Below are 18994 nucleotides of genomic sequence, written 5' to 3' on the forward strand. Positions count from 1 at the left end.
AAACAAAGAATTATCTGGCCCCAAATGCCAATCATGTGAGGTTTAAAACGAAATTGACCCAGCACAGTCCCTTTAACATCTCAGGTCTAGAGGTTGTACTTTCCTTTATGGCCAGAAAGTTGTAAATGAGATCTCAAGAGAATAAAATAAAAATATCCAAAAAATAAAACTGAAAAAAAAAGTATCCAATTCCCTAAGCGTTAAACAGTTTTTGCAGAGTGGCAGCAAAATTAGGAAATGCTGATTTTAGCATCATTGGAGATAGAACCCGGGTATTCATCCACGATGGTTCCAAGCTTTCAATGTTGAGGTGAATTGGTGGAATCACAGAGGCCTGCAGGGATGGTTAGACTAATGAAAGCATGGACTTGTTCTGAAGAATTTCGTTTGGTGGGAAGAGAAATTTTCGATGTTATCCTGGGTCCTGAGATAAAAGCACAGTTATGCTGAATCTTGAAGAGAAGTATCTTGATTGATAATTCCATAGGCCTATTTAAAAATAAATATAAATCAGGGTAGATCCTTGTAGGAAGACTTGTTTTGATTCATATTCGGGTTCTGCATTCAAGAATTTAACCAACTGTGGATTGAAAATACTCGGGAAAGAATTCCAGAAAGTTTCAAAGAAGCAAAGCTTGAATTTGTTGTGCTCTGACAACTACTTACATAGCATTTATATTGTATTAGGTATTATAATTAGTCTAGAGATGATTTAAAGTAAACAGGAGGATGAGTGTAGGTTTTATGCAAATACTATGCCATTTTCTATAAAGGACTTGATCATCCGTGGGATTTTGGTATCCGAGGGGGTTCTGGAACCAATCCTCCATGGATAGCAAGGAACAACTGTACTAAACTGTGTGTGATTCTCCCGGATTTGCACAAATCAAATCCAAAGACTTTGGAGATTGTTATTGACAGTAGCCCCAAAGAGGGAACTGTGTCTTTATATCTAGAGAACCTCTTACTTTCTTCAGTCTGTGATCAAAACATGAGACAAAGCAGAGAAATGGCTGAGAAATGAGCTGGCACGGTGTGGTGTCACTGACTGTCAGGCGGAGAGAAAACCAGGCAGCCACAGAATTTCTAGGGTGCAGGTTGGCAGGCCTGGCAGCCCTTCAGGCCATAGCCTCTTTGACCTTTGCCTGAGTTGCCTAAAGGCCATTCCCAGAACTAGTGGAAGGGAGGTTAATGGAGGGCAGGGCTGACCAGGAAAGGAGAGTCGAACAAAACCTGCAAAATAGCACATGACCTTCACATGTTAACCATTATACCTTATTCCTTTTCCTGAAATCCTCCTAAAGTTTTTCTCACATTTAAATTTCTGTTGGAGCTTAACCAAATGTATAACTTTTCCAATGGCAATTTAAAATTGCAAACATTTCCAAAGGATACAGAAAATGAATAAGCCTCTCGGTGGGGGGGGGGGGGGGTAACGGCAGCAGCATGAAGGGCACTCTGACCTTGCCACTTTACGAGCAGAAGGCAGGCGTGAGCTTACAAAATAATGTTCCAGAATATCCACAGGAAGTAAATAAAGATTACCCTGTTGAATGCTGTGCCGTAGTTAGCAGTGCCGAGAAGTTTGATTACACGGCCACCTTTGTTGCAAGAATGGAAGTTTGAGTGATCGTTGATAGAGGTGGGCTGAATGAAATATTTCAAAGCTAGGACGTCCTCAGAGCACTGAAATTTTTGGTCATGGAAGGGAACATCTCCAAGTAGATGACTTTATGATAAGCATTATATTTTGATGCGCTCCCAAACTGACTATGATATCATAATGACCTCTACAGAACATTTAGCTCTGGAGAGGCTCTGATGGAACCCTGAGATCTGTATGTTCAGGAAGAAGTCTCCTTGATGCTTACGAGGTGAAAATGGCATGGGACCATGGAATAATGCATGATAGTGAAAAAGAGCACTGGACCAAGAACCTGAAGACCAGTCTGGCTTCTTGCTTACTGCCCTGCTGATGTCTCCAGCCCTTTAGAGTTCAGACCCATCAGTGAAATGAAGATGGATGCTGGCATCTGCTGGGTACCCTACTGGGCTGTGAACATTCGAGAAAATCTCATGAATCGTTGACTAAACAACCAGTATCTTATGTTCTTGTCAAAAGGTAATGAGGGTTAGAATCAAATTGTATTCTATTAAGGAAATATGTTTATAACCAAATTACTCTCTAAGAACTTCATATTTCCTGACATGGTCTTTCATTTCTCTCCTAATATAAAATTTGTCAGGAAGCCTATGTTTCACCGAGTAGAAAATTGCATAGCCAGTAAATATATTTTAAAATGTCTTATTTTATGGCCATCTCCTTTGGTCATCTGGATGTGGCCTTTTGGAGGGCATCTTAGCCAGAGATCTTCTTATTGCTGGAGACAGAAACTCATCCAGGTTAGCTTAAAAAAGAGAGAGCTTGTTAAAGAAACAAAAGCAAAACAATAGCCAGCCATCTCACATGCATCCCAATCAAAGCAGAGCCACTCCTCACGCAAATGAGTTTGGGAGACCTCCAAAAACAAAGTAGTGCTTCTTGATTTTTCAGGGACTTCATGGCTTATTTTTCTCTTCTAAACACCACAAACCCACGTGCTACAAAACTAGTCCAACCGATACGCCCAAGTCTGATTAGTCCAATAACCACGGACTACACTTTCTTAGTCTTTTACTTTAATCTCTTTCCTTTTTCTTTCTTTCTTCTTGCCTAGAATATATATGCAATGCTATTTTCTCCTATCTACCTTTTTAGCATTTAAAGCTCAGAGTTCATGCCATCAAAGCTACAGATTGACAAGCAAATTTGGGAGTGTGCTTTCACAGAACCACTTTTTGTCAAGTTACTGAACATCTTTGTGCCTGTTTCCTAATCTGTAAAATGGGCTAATATTATGTATTCCCAAGCATTGTGCTTGGTCCATGATGCTCAACATTTGCCATTATCATTATTAATTTAAAAAAGGTTAATTTATGAAACTGACCAAAAGCATGCATTGGACTGCATCATCCAAACATTGTATCAAGTTCTAAAATAAGATAAACACTGTATTGAGTTTGTTGGGTAAGTTTCCAGAGAAGATGACTTGACCTAGGTCTTGAAGGAAGTGACTGAAAAGACTTGATAAAGAGAGACGTTTTGGTTTTCAATGACTATGTAACAAACTATCCCAAAACTTAGTGGTTTAAAACAACAATTATTTATTTACTCACAATTCTGAAATTTGGACAGGGCTTGGCAGAAACAGTCCATCTCTACTCCATGTGGTTTCATTGGCTGGACCATCCAAGATGGCCACTTTACTTACAGGCCTGGCACACAGGTGGGGCTGGCCAGGCATCCTCTTCCCACGTGGCCTCTCCATGTGGCTAGCCTGGGCTTCCTATCTTCGTGATGGTCTCACAGTGTGGCCTGTTTCCCCAAAATGCAAAAGCAGAAGCTCCCAGACCTTTTTAGTGTCTGGGCTCAGAAGTCCCAGAACATCATTTCCACCACATTTGATCAGCCTAAGCAGTCACAGGACCAGCCCAGCTTCAAGGGGAGGGGACTGCACAAGAGCATGAGCCCCCAGAGGTGTGGTTTACTGTAGTCACAGATGAAAGAGACTGTGACAAAAGACTAACACAGAAGCTTAGGGGAGACAGTAAATGCAAAAAACCCAGGATAGGCTGGGAAGAGCATGAGAATTACAAAAGAGACTGGCTGGTTTGAAGGGTAGGAACAGAATCTGAGGGTTTATTTAACTCTAAGATAGTTCTGTCGTATCACCTATTCTGAATGAAAGGTTCAAAGTAGAAAGTAACAGACCCACTCCTCACCCTCTCCAAGTGTCCCTGGAAGCTGTCATCTTTGGGGAATTTGAATCATCTCTTCCTTCCAACTCCAGGTCAAATGCACTGAACTCAGCTTTTAAATTGGCACACACACCAGCAGAGCTCAACTCTGACCAAGGCTCCAAGTTCATCCCCATGGCCACTCTTTTTATCACTCACCATTAGCATTTTTTCCTCTCAAATTTTCCCCTCTATTTCTGTTTCCTGAAGCAGTAAAACCCTTAATTTTCTGCGGGCTGCTTATTTTTCCATGTGCGTGGATCTGGGAAATTTCCTGAAGCACCAGCTTTTGGTTTGGTTGACCTTGGGTGTTGTTTGAGGATCCGCTTTATGCCTCCATGGTTGCCTGGGCCGGGTGGAGGATAGGGGTTGACAGAGGGCAGGGCTGAAGTTGGTGGAGGGACACGGTGATGGTTCTTGATGTGGTCACTTAGCTGCGGCCTCCAATTTATGCACCAGTGCTGCTCTCCTGCCCTAGAAATGGCCAGCTCAGGCCTTCCTTCTGAACCTCCCTCTCTTCCCGAGAGTACTGATGGAGCCCTGTGAACAGCAAGGCATTCCCACCACAGAGAAGTTGTCAGCATTTATGCTGGGGTTGGTGTGGGGCTGCCCTGAGGTTACAGTGAGAAGGTCAAGGCCTCTTCTGTTCACCGAGGCTGCTTCTGCCTTAGCCTCCATCTGCCCCCATCTCTGCCTCCCCACTCTAACTCTGCCACTTAGTTATCTGGAACTTAAACACCTCCCTCCCCCTTTCTTCATTCTGATCTTCAAACTTCCCTCTGATGCCTTCAGAATACCAGGGTTTTTGTTTTGTTTTTGTTTTTAAATACGCACAACTTCATTTTAGAGCAGCATTAGTCTCAGGGTTCATTAATTAAGACATCACACTTAACCAGAACGTGAACTCATTCTTGGCTGCATCCTGCATGCCTGGCACAGAGCCTGGTGCAGAATAGGAGCTCAAGCCATAGTGGCCAGATAGGGCAGGACTAGCACCCTACGGGGAGTCACAGCCCTGCTCACTGTTTGCTATTCTGCTTCCTGAATTTGTCCTTTCAGCCTCTTCTCTCATCATAGCCTGTATCAAGGAAAACAATGAATGAGTTTCTTAGAAACAGCTTATGTCAACAGTCAGTCTCCCTCCCGCCCCGTCCTCTGCTCAAAGTAGTGAGGCTGTAAACAGCTTTCATCAGAAAACTGGCACTTGGAAAGTAAAAATCCAATTAGGGAGCTGTGAAATGACTCAGGAGAGTGTTCTCAGAGAGCCAGGAGGGAGCACACACACAGATCGGACAAGAACCTGTAAGATGTAACCTTTTGGAAGACAGCATTGAGTGTGAATAGTCAGGCTCTAAGTTTACTCCTTCAGTGGCTACTGAACTGCTTTGGAGATGTCTTCCTGCGCTTTGTAAGACTGCTGGACTGCGGGGATTTACCAAGGGGAAAGTCTAGCGAGTTCCTCGGGGAAGTGTTTTAGGTAATACTCTTTTGCCATGTGTATTAATCTGCTCAGGCTGCCGTAACAAAATATCATGGACTGAGGGGCTTTGGGAACAGAAATTTTCTCATGGTTCTGGAGGCTGGAAGTCTGAGGTCAAGGTGCCAGCAGGGGTAGTTCCTTCTGTCATGAACCCCAGGGATCTCTTCCTTCTTATAAGGACATTGATTATATTGGATTAGGCCCTACCCATATGACCTCAGTTAACCTTTTTTTTAAAGAAAATTTTATTGAAATGTTGATTTACAATGTTAGTTTTAGGTGTACAGCAAAGTGATTTAGTTATACATGCACATACATATATGTATTTTTTCTTTTCTGATTCTTTTCCATTATATGTTATTATAAGAAAATTGAATGTAGTTCCCTGTGCTATACAGCAGGTCTTTGTTGTTTATCTATTTTATATATAGTAATGTGTGTCAGTTAACCCCCAATTCCTAAATTATCCTTCCCTGCCCTTTCCCCTTTGGTAACAATAGTTTGTTTTCTATGTCTGTGAGTTTATTTTTGGGTTGTAAATAGAAGTTGTATCTTTTTTTTTTTTTTTAAGATTCTACATATAAGTAATATCATATGATATTTGTCTTTCACTGTCTGACTTCATTTAATATAATAATCTCCATACCACATCTTCTTTATCCAGTCATCTGTTGACGACATTTAGGTTGTTTCCATGTCTTGGCTGTTGTAAATAGTGCTGCTATAAACATTGGGGTTGTATATGTCTCCTCAAATTAGAGTTTTCTCCAGATATCTGCCTGGGAGTGGGATTGCTGGATCGTATGGTAACTATTTTTAGTTTTTTGAGGAATCTCCATACTGTTTTCCATAATGGTTGCACCAAACTACATTCCCACCAACAGTGTAGGAGGGTTCCTTTTTCTTCACTCCATCTCAAGCATTTATTGTTTGTAGACTTTTTAATGATGATCATTCTGACTGGTGTGAGGTGATACCTCTTTGTAGTTTTGATGTTTATTTATCTAATTAGCAATATTGAGCATCTTTTCATGTGACCTCATTTAACCTTAATGGAGTGGCCCTATCTCCAAATACACTGTCATTCTAAGGTACTTGGGGTTAAGACTTCAACGTACAAATTTTAGGGAGGACACAATTCAGTCTGTAATACCCTGTTTGCTTGTGGAGATGAAGAGTAGCAGAATGTGCCACTCCAGAGTATAAGGATTACTTTGAGTTAAAGGCACTTGAAACATAGCTCGTGCAAGAAGGGTGTGCTGACTGTGCCTTTCTCCCTAAAAGCCTGAGATAAAACTCCCATGTGAAAGATGCACTCCCTGTACCTAGAGGAAAGAAACATTCCTGTCACCAGAGATGGGGAATTGAGGCTGAGAGAAATCTGTACAAACAGATCTTGAAAGGATAACCCTCATCCCCGTCTCATCTCCACAGACACTTCAGCTACTTTTCCACAATCACTCCTTTCTGTTCAACCTAGTATTTAAGCACTTAGACCTGATTTTTGGGTCTTCATTTTCCTATGAAGGCTCCTATGTGCATGTAAAGATATTTAATAAAATTTTCATGATTTTCTCCTGTTAATCTGTCTTATATCAACTTAATTCTCAGGCTCAGCTGGAGAGTGCATAAAGGTAGAGGGAAAGTTTTGCCTCTCTGCAGAGGCTTGCTAAATACTATATGTTGGATGAAAAACAAAGTCCTTTCTCCCCATCACATACTCTTTGGGCCAGTTCCTAGGATTGTTGAAACAGAAATGGGCTGCACACGGGGCGGGGGGGGGGGGGAATGGTACAGGCTGCTCCAAGAGAGGATGTGTGAATACGGACACCATTCCAGAGTCCTTGATTCTATCTCTGCTTTGCCTCTGTCTCCCTTGAGATCATTTGATTCTTTCCTTGTTGTGTTTGTCAAAGCAAAAGAAATGAGATTTGAGTCATTTGATGGGAGTAGGGGAGGTGCAGGTAAAAACAGTGATCATTATAATCTTTTCAGAAGCTCTGTGGGTTTGCCTCTGTGGAGACCCCATGGGAGGCTGCAGTACAGTATTTTCATTGAGCTTAGGGCAAGGAATTGGCCTGTAGCTACAGTTTCCCTGCAAGTCTCAGGATACATAGCAATTCTAGTCTTTTGTCTTGACAAGTATCTTGTGTGGTATTAGAAGCCAAAGTCATGAATGAAGGAGAGGCTAGAGCATATTGTCATGGGGCACTGCCAACTTGCTGTGTCACGGCCTGCAGCCATGACCCTGCTGTCCAGGAGTTCCCTCCCTGGATGACCTCCAGCAGAAAGGCCACTCTTATTGACGTGCAGAAACCAGATGACAGGCTTTGCTCGTCAACGCCATAGATTAGAATTTAATGAACAGTCTATGCCTCAGGTGGGAGGGACTGGAAAGGATGCCTTTGGCACACTTCTGGGAGATGGACTTTCGGTATTGCTATGATTGTGAGTGCTCTATATTTCACTTCTAGGTCATAGCTAGACGTTCTCATTTCTCAAAGGGAAGAAATTTCCTGATAGGTTTTTTTTTTTTTTTCCAATGGCGTTACCAGAGATTGAATCCAGGACCTCATACAAGCTGAGCGTGATCTCTATCATTGAGCTATATCCACCCACCTGATAGTTTAAAAATTGATCAAATCTTAGCCTACTAATATACTTTATTTAAAATGCAATTCTTTCTACTTGTTGACTAAACATTTTAAAAAGCTTAAAGTTAGAAAAAATACTTTAAATTTACAAACTGCTCCTTAAGGCTTCATTTTAACCTATATTTCATAAGTTTGTTTTCATAAAAACTCACCAACTTTACCTTGCAGAGGTATGCAAAATTCATTCTTGTTACCACAATGTTTGATTCTTTTACTTAATTTGATTTTTTCCTTCATAGAAATGTATTGATTTCCCAAAGTCCATTGGAAAAGTAACAATGATATGAACAATGAAACTGTGTCTTTTAAAGCTGTTTTCTAGTCCAGAGCGGTTTCTAATTAGACTCTGTAAAAACATTTTTGATTCCATAGAAATAAATAAGAGGGTTTATTAATGTGTCAGTGACTTCATGCAAGTATTATACCTTTAAATGAGAGGCCAGAATAAAAGACTAAAACACCAGTATGCCCAAAAGCTCCTGTTGGCACACACAACTTTTAGAGAATGATGGGTTCATCCCTTTGGAGGGAACAGTCTTTGAGTACAAAGTAAAGTCTCCATTCTGTATTCTTTTTTTTTTTTTCAAGTTTTATTAAGTTATAGTTGATTTATAATACTGTGTTAATTTCAGGCATACAGCAAAGTTATTCAGGTATATATAAAATGTTCCTTTTCAGATTCTTTTCCATCCATTCTGTATTCTTAGGCTTAGTTCCTTAAAAACCTGTTTGTTGCTGGCTTCCTGGGCTCTTAAGATTCAGAGTAAATGCAGTAAGTCCTCTGTAATCCAGCTTCAGTTTAAGCAAACTTCATGCACCAGAACAAGTGATGAGAAAAGTCAACAACCCTTAGGAAAGTGTGCTAACTTTAAATGATAATGTAGGGAGAAACAGGGTGTGTGAAATGCCCTTCACAAAAATTCTGGTCAGCCCCCATGAAGGCTAAAAAGTATTTATACATTTCAACTAGTAATGTATAGTTATTGCTCTTCTGCAGCTTTTATTTATTCATTTTTCTATTTAAGAAAAATGACAGCTTACCTTCAGGACAACTGTATGGAGTATCCCATAAGACCTAAAGTCTATTTCTAGCTGATTCCCCACACATTGTTTCACTCTTTGGTTCACACATTCTCCCCAACACTAAACATTCATCCAAGCCAGCATTTGAGATGGAAATCGAAGTATTTTCAACAAATATAAATTCAAATGCCACCATATGAGTTTTGGTTCAATGAGCCAGTTGAGCGATTATGTACGCATGTAAGAGGTCAAGGACTGTAAATAAGGAAACCTCTCTTTACATGATAGACCAATGGATTAGATCTCAACTTTTGCTTAAAAAATTAGAACAAAAAAAATCTGTTAATGAAATAGGCTACATAATGGTGTCATTTTCTCAAGCATTCCTGTCTTCCCTTTATCAAAAATGCTGATTTGTCTACCCACCAAGATAAGGCTGTATTTCTAAAAAATTGTTTCCAATAATTGTTTAATGATAAAGGCATTTTGCATCTAGTTTTTAAATTTTCCTTTTGCTGGACAGAAAGCTAAACCACCAATTCAGTGTTGGACACATGGCAACCTTAGTGGCAGTGAAGACAAAAAACTAAACAAATCTGACATATTTGGAAGGCATTGGTTGCCTTTCTTTTTATTGAAATATAGTTGATTTATAATGTGGTTAGTTTCTGGTGTATGGCATAGTGATTCAGTTATATATGTATATTCTTTTTCATATTTTTTTCATTATAGGCTATTATAAGATATTGAATATAGTTCCCTGTGCTATACTGTAGAACCTTATTATTTATCTACTTTATATATAGCAGTTTGTATCTGTTCATCCAGACTCCTAATTTATCCCTCCCCTTTCCTTCCTCTTTGGTAACCGTAAGTTTGTTTTCTATGTTGGTGAGTCTGTTTATGTTTTGTAAATAAGTTCATTTGTATCTTTTTTTAAGATTCCGCATATAAGTGATACCATATGGTATTTTTCTTTCTCTTTCTGACTTACTTCACTTAGTGTGATGATCTCCATTTCCATCCACATTGCTACAAGTGGCATCATTTCATTCTTTTTAATGGGTGCATAGTATTCCATTGTGTATATATACCACAACTTCCTTACCTGATCATCTGTCGATGAACATTTAGGTGCTTCCATGATTTGGCTACTGTCTATAGTGCTGCTATGAACTTTGGGGTGAATGTATTTTTTTGAATTAGTTCTACTCTGGATATGTACCCAGGAGTAGGATTGATGGATCATAGGGTAAGTCTATTTTCAGTATTTTTAAGGAATTTCCATACGTTTTCCATAGTGGCTGCACCAAACTACATTCCCACCAACAGTGTAGGAGGGTTCCCTTTTCTCCACACCCTCTCCAGGATTTATCACTTGTGGACTTTTTTTTAAATGATGGCCATTCTGACTGGTATGAGGTGATACCTCATTGTAGTTTTGATTTACATTTCTTTGGTAATTAGCAATATTGAGCATCTTTATTGGTCATTTGTATGTCTTCATTGGTGAAATGTCTATTTAGATTTTCTGCCAATTTCTTGATTAAGTTGCTTATTTTTTTGTTATTGAGTTGTATGAGCTGTTTGTATATTTTGGAAATTTATCCCTTGTCGGTTGCACTGTTTGTAAATATTTTCTCCCAGTCTGTAGGCTTTTTGTCTTGTTTATGGTTTTCTTTGGCTGTGCAAAGGTTTATAAATTTAATTAGGTACCATTTGTTTATTTTTGTTTTTATTTCTATTGCCTGGGTAGACTGCTGTAGGAGAACATATGTCAGAATGCTTTGCCTTTGTTCTCTTCTAGGAGATTTATTATGTCCTGTCTTATGTTTATAAGTCTTTAAGCCATTTTCAGTTTATTTTTGTGTATGGTGTGAGGGACTGTTCTAACTTCATTAATTTACCTATAGTTGCCTCTTTCTTAACAAGGAATGATAATAGGCAATTTAAAATTGTTTGATATCTTCCAAATTGCTTTCATAACTTCAGTTCTTATAGTAATCTCCAGTGTCGACAGAGCAGATTTTATCATCTCCATTTGATGGATGAGGAAATTGAAGTTCAGAAAGGCTGTGTTTTACCAATGAGATCTATATAAATCCTGGTCAATAAATTTATTGTAACTAGACTTCCTTTGTTTCAATTGGTTGCCTTGAATTTTAAAATAGCTGCTCATAAAAATAAATTGTTAAACGCTAAATTGTGTTACATGGCAGATATTTTTTCTACCCCGGGATTTTCTAGGGCAGTCTTTGACAGATAAACCTGTTCTAGAGTAATCTCTTTGGGCTTCAAGAACATAGTGTCAATACCCAGAAAAACTCACTCTGCCTTTTAAAGATCTGAATTGTCTGAGCTGTCAAACAGTGAATGGTGGAATTAGATGATTCCATTCCTACAGGCAAATGGGATATGATTTGTGATGGAGAGTCTTGGGTATGAGTTCAGAAACTGTAAAGTAAGACAGAAGTGTTTGGGTAGGCAGAGCAGGTTCCCAAGGAGTAGCAGGTTCCTAGCAGTGGTAGACGGGGAGGGTATAGCTCAGTGATAGAGTGTATGCTTAGCATGTGCAAGGTCCTGGGTTCAATCCCCAGTACCTCTGTTAAAAAATTAATAAAAATAAATAAATAAACCTAATTACCCCCCTCAAAAAAAAAAAAAAAAAGACAGAGCTTAGCAGTGTTAGTTGCAAAAAAAGTGGCATATATGCCGGAGCACTGGGGAGAGAGCTGGAGACTTTAGTTCCACTCCGTGAAGCACTCTTCTATTTAGAATTCTCTGAACTCATCCTGCTTCTCATCATCTGGTTCGTTTATATTACATTGTGAACTGCACCAGACTACTTTGGCCCTTCACTTTTGCTATAATCCAAAGTACCCCCTTTTTAATAAGTCTTCTTTAAATAATATAAAATTCCAACTGAACAAGTACCTACTAAGTGCATTGATATCAGGTCCTTATTGTTTACTAAGCACTTCTTAGGTGGATTGCCAAATTCTAACCTTCTAGACTACGGTTTACTGCAATGAAGCCTGAAGTCACTGCGCAGAGACCTGCAGCTCTTATATAAGAAATTAAAATAAATTCAGGACAGGGGTGGGAGGCAGGGGAAATGTAATTATAAATTGTAGGCTTTGGTTTTCATAGCAAATTGTTATTTTATTTATTTTAAAAATAGTTTATATATATTGTGCAAAATTCAGTGAGTCAATGAGCACAGAAGAGTCATCAGGGAGGACAAAGTCTCTTCTCACTCTTGTCCCAGAGCTACGTGTTTGCATCTCCAGAGAAGGATGTCCTACACGCACAAGCCTATATTCTACACAAAGGGCAGCTCACTACACACGTCTTCTTACACACATGCTCCTTCTGCAATCCATATCTGAACATAGCTGCAAATATTCTTTCCCAATGGCTTAATAGTATTATTGTATATACCATAGTTATTTGATCATTAAAGGACATTCAGGTTGCTTCCAATTCTTTGCTATAAGCAAACCTGAAATACAGTTTTCTTTTATGTTTACATCCTTGCTACATTTGGAATTTATTTTGGCATAAGGAGTAAAGTAGGGATACAAATTTGTTTTTTTTTCCACATGGCTACCTACCAAATCCTGACATGTATTGAATAATTCATCTTTACCACTGATTTTGAATGCCTCCCTTATCATATGCAAAAGTTTTATAGGTGTTGGAGTAAGTTTCTGGAATTTCTATCCTGTTTTTATTTTTATCAGTGTATTCAAACATTTTAATTATTATAACTTTATCATGTGTTTTAATATCTTATAGGACTGTTCACCTTATTGTTTTTCAGAATTTTCCTGGCCTTTATTGCTTGTTTATTTTTTCATATGGCCTACGGAAAATAATTCCAAATTGGCTTCTTCTCCTCAAATTTCAAGTGACTATTGAGGACTTGGAATATGGCTAATGTTACCAAAAAGCAAATTTTAAATTTTCTTTAATTTTTACTAAAATGTAATAGTTACATGTGGCTAGTGGCACAATGTAGTTCTAACAGATTCTTATTTTTATATAGAAAGATTATTTTATTTCTGAGCATTAAATTTTGTGCCCAGCCACCTTATTCAATTCTTCAATTATTTAGAATAATTTTTCATTTGATTCACTTGAGTTTTCCAGGTATGCAATTAATATAGTCTGAAAGTGATCATTTAATCTCTTTCCTACCAATTAATGTAACTTCTGTTTATTTTTGTCTTTTAATTTTATGGAGACATAAACTAAATTTGTACATTGACAACTTCATGATATTAGTTTTTCAACAAGCATTTATTGACTTCTAAATATTAGATCCTGGAGGATACTAAATAAGACATATTTGTTGCCTTTAAGAATTTATAGTGTAGTGGATAGGAGTATCTCATAGAGAAGTATGATACAGTGTAGTAAAACTCATGATAGAGATATGCAAGAGTTTGGAGGGGGGGCAATGGCATAAAAATGTCTTAAGTGGAGTGTGTGCGTGTGTGCATGTGTGCACATACAAGCAGGGAAAGATTTTTGGAAAGGGGAAGACTGGACCAAGTCTTAAAGAATCATTTTTTTAAATTGAAGTATAGACAGTTCACAATGTTGTGTTAATTTCTGGTGTACAGCATAGTGGTTCAGTTATACATATATATATTCCTTTTCATATTCTTTTTCATTATACAAGGTATTGAATATAGTTCTCTGTGCTATACAGTAGGACTTTGTTATTTATCTATTTTATATTTAGTAGTTAGTATCTGCAAATCTCAAACTCCCAATTTATCTCTCCACACTGTCTCCTTTCCCTGCTGGTAACCATGTTTGTTTTCTATGTCTATGAATCTTTTCTGTTTTGTAAATAAGTTCATTTGTATCTTTTTTTTTTTTTTTAGATTCCACATATAAGTGATATCATATGGTATTTTTCTGTTTTCTGGCTTGCATCACTCAATATGACAATCTCCAGGTCCATCCATGTTGTTATAAATGGTGTTATTTCATTCTTTTTATGGCTGAGTAGTATTCCATTGTGTATATATACCACAACTGCTTTATCTAATCATGTCGATGGACATTTAGGTTGCTTCCATGTGTTTGCTATTGTAAATAGTGCTGATATGAACATTGGGGTGCATGTATCTTTTCAAATTAGTTTTTCTCTGGATCTATACCTAGGAGTGGGATTGCTGGATTACAGGGTAAGTCTGTTTTTAGTCTTTTGAGGAATCTCCGTACTGTTTTCCATAGTGACTGCACCAAATTACATTTCCACTAACAGTGTAGGGGGATTCCTTTTTTCCACACCCTCTCCAGCATTTATTATTTGTGGACTTAAAGAATGCTTTAGAATTAACTAGTTGAAAGGTGGAAGAGAAGCTATGGATTTCAGACTAAGAAGATAGTTACTTACCTGTAAACATTTATCTTTTTGACTTATTAAAAAAGTTTACTTTTCAGATATGGTTATAAGCATTTGACCAAATATTTATACAGCATATTGATCAGGCATATTTTGAAACTACATTTACATTTGCAAAGTGTGAGGATCTTCATAAACCTTTCATAAGCCTATGAAATTATTATTTCATAAATACAATAAACATTAGCTGAAAATAATACTTATTTTTAGGTTACCTGCCCTATAGTGGTAGTAATATAATTTAGCTGTTAGACTAATTCCAAAGTTAATTCCAATTCCAAAGTTAACTTTATAATAGTCCTTTTCTTTGCTAGGAATTATTTCATACTGGTAATTCATTAAGCCTCAAAGTGTGTAATCTTTTCTTAGTGGAAGTGCTCTCATACCAGGAGGTTTTACCTGCCATACAGAGCCAAAGGGATCAACTTCAATTTCCTTTGAAACTCTTAGCTAAATTGTTTCTTCTAGAAACACTGAAATTAATCATCATCAAGTGAAAAAAAAAGTATATTGAAACTCTTTGATAAATAATGCTACTCTCCTTCCCTAATATTTTCTGGGTTATGATTACAAAAGCTCTATGTCAAGACATCAACTTGCCAAATGATCAGTTTATCAAATTATATATACAGCTACCTTGTTTATATTGATTGCTCATAGCTTACGTCAATTTAGATTTTGCTGAGGCCTCAGTGTTCAGTGTATTTGGAGAATGGGCACAATATGAATGTCAAGAGTTTTGTAAATGTCCCCTTAATAGAAGCATAAAGGCTATGGAACAGATTGAAAATGATAAATATATATCATATTGGGTGAATTCATCTCACATTTCCTTATAGTGCTATTTCAGAGCTGTGTTGAAGGTTTTGCCCGGTACTGAAAACTGGGTTTTTAGGTTGGTTTGTTGGTTTATTGATTTATTTATTTTAATGGAGGTACTGGGGATTGAACCCACAACCTCATACATGCTAATCACACACTCTACCACTGAGCTCCACCTCCCAGCAGTTATTCATTTGAGTAGAGTGAATGGGGACATACGTGTGAAATCACTGCAGGCCCAATTGCTGCATGCTCTCCCTAAAAGCCATGCTTTATCCTCTGTTCAAGAAAGCAGAGCAGTGAAAAAGGAGTGGGAGGGCAGTGACTGGTGTATTGACTGGGATAGGCTGTAATGCTTCATAAACTCTCTTCTCCAAATTTCAATGGCTTAAAACAACAAAAAAAATTTAAACTTAAAAAAAAAAAAAAAAGCAAAATTCTGCTAACTTTAGTCATTCAGGGGCTCAGGCTGATAGAGCAGCCACCGTTCTGAACATTCCTGTAGTGAAAAAGAGAATTCTGGACAGTGCCAACCAACCCAGCAAACTCTGGCCCAGATACATGAGACTTCCACTCGGTGCATTGGCTGGAACAGGATCACACCTAACCCCAAGAGGGTCTGAGAGAGGAGAGAACTGGCGATATTTGACAAACACCACTAGTGATTACCCCGATTCTATTGAAAATGTGTTGAAGAGGAGTTTTGGCAAGGGCAGAGATGAGCTCAGCAGAAGTGGAAACAATGTGAACAGTGCTGGATCACAGCGCTGGCTCTTCCTTGATTGTTCACAATTCTCTTCCTTAAAACTGTTTTCCAATTCAATTTAATTCAACTCAATAAACTTTAAATAAATGCCTTAGAGTAAGAGATACCTGGTTATACAAAGGTGGGAGAGGGGCAAAACTGTAGGGATCACTACTTTTTGAATGCTACACTCAGGCTACTTAAGAAAAACTAATAAAGCTTTAACAATGAGCTGAAATCAAACCTAACTATATATAAGCATTTAGACTATAGTAGTGATAATGGACAGAGAAGTTTTTTTTTCAAGTTAGATCCCTTTTTCATAACATCTACTAAAATACATCACAGATAAATCTGACATGACACCAAAGGCAAAAGCTACAAAAGCAAAAATAAATTAGCCTTCATCAAAATGAAAACCTTTAGCATTTTAAAGAAAATCATCAAGGACATGAAAACACAACTCATGGAATGGGAAAAAATGTTTGCCAATCACGTATATCTGATGAGGGATTTGTATCCAAAGTATGTCTTTTTAAAAAAAAAAAACCTCTTAAATCAATGATAAAAGGACAACCCAATTTTAAAATGAGCAAAGAATTTAAATAGACATATATATATATACATATAAATTGTCCAGTCAGCACATGATAATGTCATTAAATTAGAGAAATGCGAATCAAAATTACAATGAGATATCACTTCACTCTGAGATAGCTGTAATAAGAAAGGCAGACAATAACAAGGTTTGGCAAGAATATGGAGAATTGGAACCCTCATATATTGCTGGTGGGAATGTAAGATGGTGCAGCCACTTTGGAAACTTTGGCAGCTCCTCAAAATATCAGATGTAGAGTTACCATATGACCCAGCAAATACACATCTAGGTATATATTCAAGCAAAACACATTCACATGAACACTTGTACATGAATGTTCATAGCAGAATTATTGCCAAAATAGAAACAATCCAAATGTCCATCAACTGATGAGTAAGTACACAAAATGTGATATATCTACGTATTGGAATATTATTCAGTTATAAAAAACAATGAGATATTGACACATACTTCAACATAGTTGAATCCTGAAAACGTACTAAGTGAAAGAAGGGAGACACATACTGTATGATTCCCTACATACAAAAGGTCACATACTGTACGATTCCATTTATATGAGAAGTCCAGAAGAGGCAAATCCACAGGGACAGAAAGTAAATTAGTGGTTGCCAGGGGCTGGGAGTGGAGTGGAATAGGGAGTGGCTGCTGATAAAGGGTGTGGGATTTCTTTGTGTGATGATTAAAAAAAAAAAAAAGTGCTGGCATCTAGTGGTAATGGTTGCACAACTGTGTACAGTATGACACCATTTTTATTAATAGAAGTATATATGTATATACATATACATACATCTAGATGGTGAGATAATAAGTGATTTTTCTTTTCTTTTTTTGTGTGTCCCCCACCCTGCCCCACCCTACCAGGGAACATGCATTACCTTTGTAACTCGAAAAAGAGTATCTCTTAGAGTCATTTCAAATCAAATTCAAAAATTGAGATCTTACATTTCCCTAATAATCTTTTAGGTGACCCAATGCAGATTACATTCACATGAAATTCTGGAATAAGCAAAACTAAACTGTTGGGAAAAAAAGAATAGTCATCTCTGGAGGGATGGGAGCAGGGATAGAGTAGGAAAGGGCATGAGGAAACTGTCCGGGGGCACAGAAATTACAGAAATGGTCTACGTGTTGACAGGGGTTAGGGTTACACAGGTGTATGCACTTGTCAAAACTCAGGGAATATACACTGAAGGTTCATGCATTTCATTGTATCTAAGTTGTACTTAAAAAACATAAATATTGAACCCAAGTTAATGATAGGTATGCCTAAGTGTTTAGGGTAAAGTTCACTTCGAGATACACCTTTTGAAAATAAGGTGGACTAATGGATGAATAGAGATAATAGAAGGATAGATATGTGGTAAAATATTTTAAAATGTCAATGGTAGAATATAGGTAGTATATGAGTTTTCACTGCTTTATATTTGAAAAATTTCATAATAAAACATGGGGGAAGGAAGAAGAGATCCAATCAAGACTTTACTACCTGCCCTGACTCTTACTTGCCTCTTTTCCCATTACCTGTTAAGTGTTTTCCCTTGATTGTGAAATTCATCTTCAGCTCCTACAAACCACTCTTGCTTTTCTTGTTTTTATTAAGGTTAACATCGTTTTTCTAGTTGAGAGCAATTTTTTTAGTACTAAAATCCTGTTTCTTTCCTCTTTTCTCCCATACCCTTGAATCCAACTCAGCTCTAAATTCTTCTAATTTTCACATTATAATATCTCGGTTCTTTCTCCATTAACACTACCATAATGCTGTACTGATTACTTGCATCTTAGTGGTCATTTCCATGGAGAACTAAACTGGTATAGCTGAGAAAATAATTCACATGTAATTTGATACTCCATGTCATTTTTACATGCTTGCAATAGAATGGTTCTAATAGTCTAATAGACTGTACTAGAATTTATTTGGTTACTATATGCCTTAAAACTCTGAATTCCAGGCTCACATTGTTTTAGCTTACATGTTAGTGACTTGAAACCAGTTTTGGATTTAGATGCCTACACTCCTCTCACAGAAAACAGAAAAGTAATTCTATACTATGATTGGCCTCTAAAGACAACTAGTCCTGCTTTATGAACTATGCTAAAATTGTCAATTTTCATCTTGGCAGATACCTGACACCAATTCTGTCATATTATTCTGCAGGTCCATTTTGTGGCTAATCTGTCTTGGAAAATTCACCAAGGAGTGAAATTGCTTACCATCAGATGTCCCATGGGTATTTGATTAACTTCTTTCCCCTGATGGCTAGACTAGCTGGCTGTTAGGTAACACCAACCTTATTTTTACCCATATTAAAATAATTGTAGCTAAGATGTAGTATTTCGGGTCATTTAGCAATTTATGTATCTATGTGTTGGAGTAGAACTGAGTTTTATGAGG

Source organism: Camelus bactrianus, chromosome 8 (assembly GCF_048773025.1).
Source record: "Camelus bactrianus isolate YW-2024 breed Bactrian camel chromosome 8, ASM4877302v1, whole genome shotgun sequence".
Taxonomy (NCBI): Eukaryota; Metazoa; Chordata; class Mammalia; order Artiodactyla; family Camelidae; genus Camelus; species Camelus bactrianus.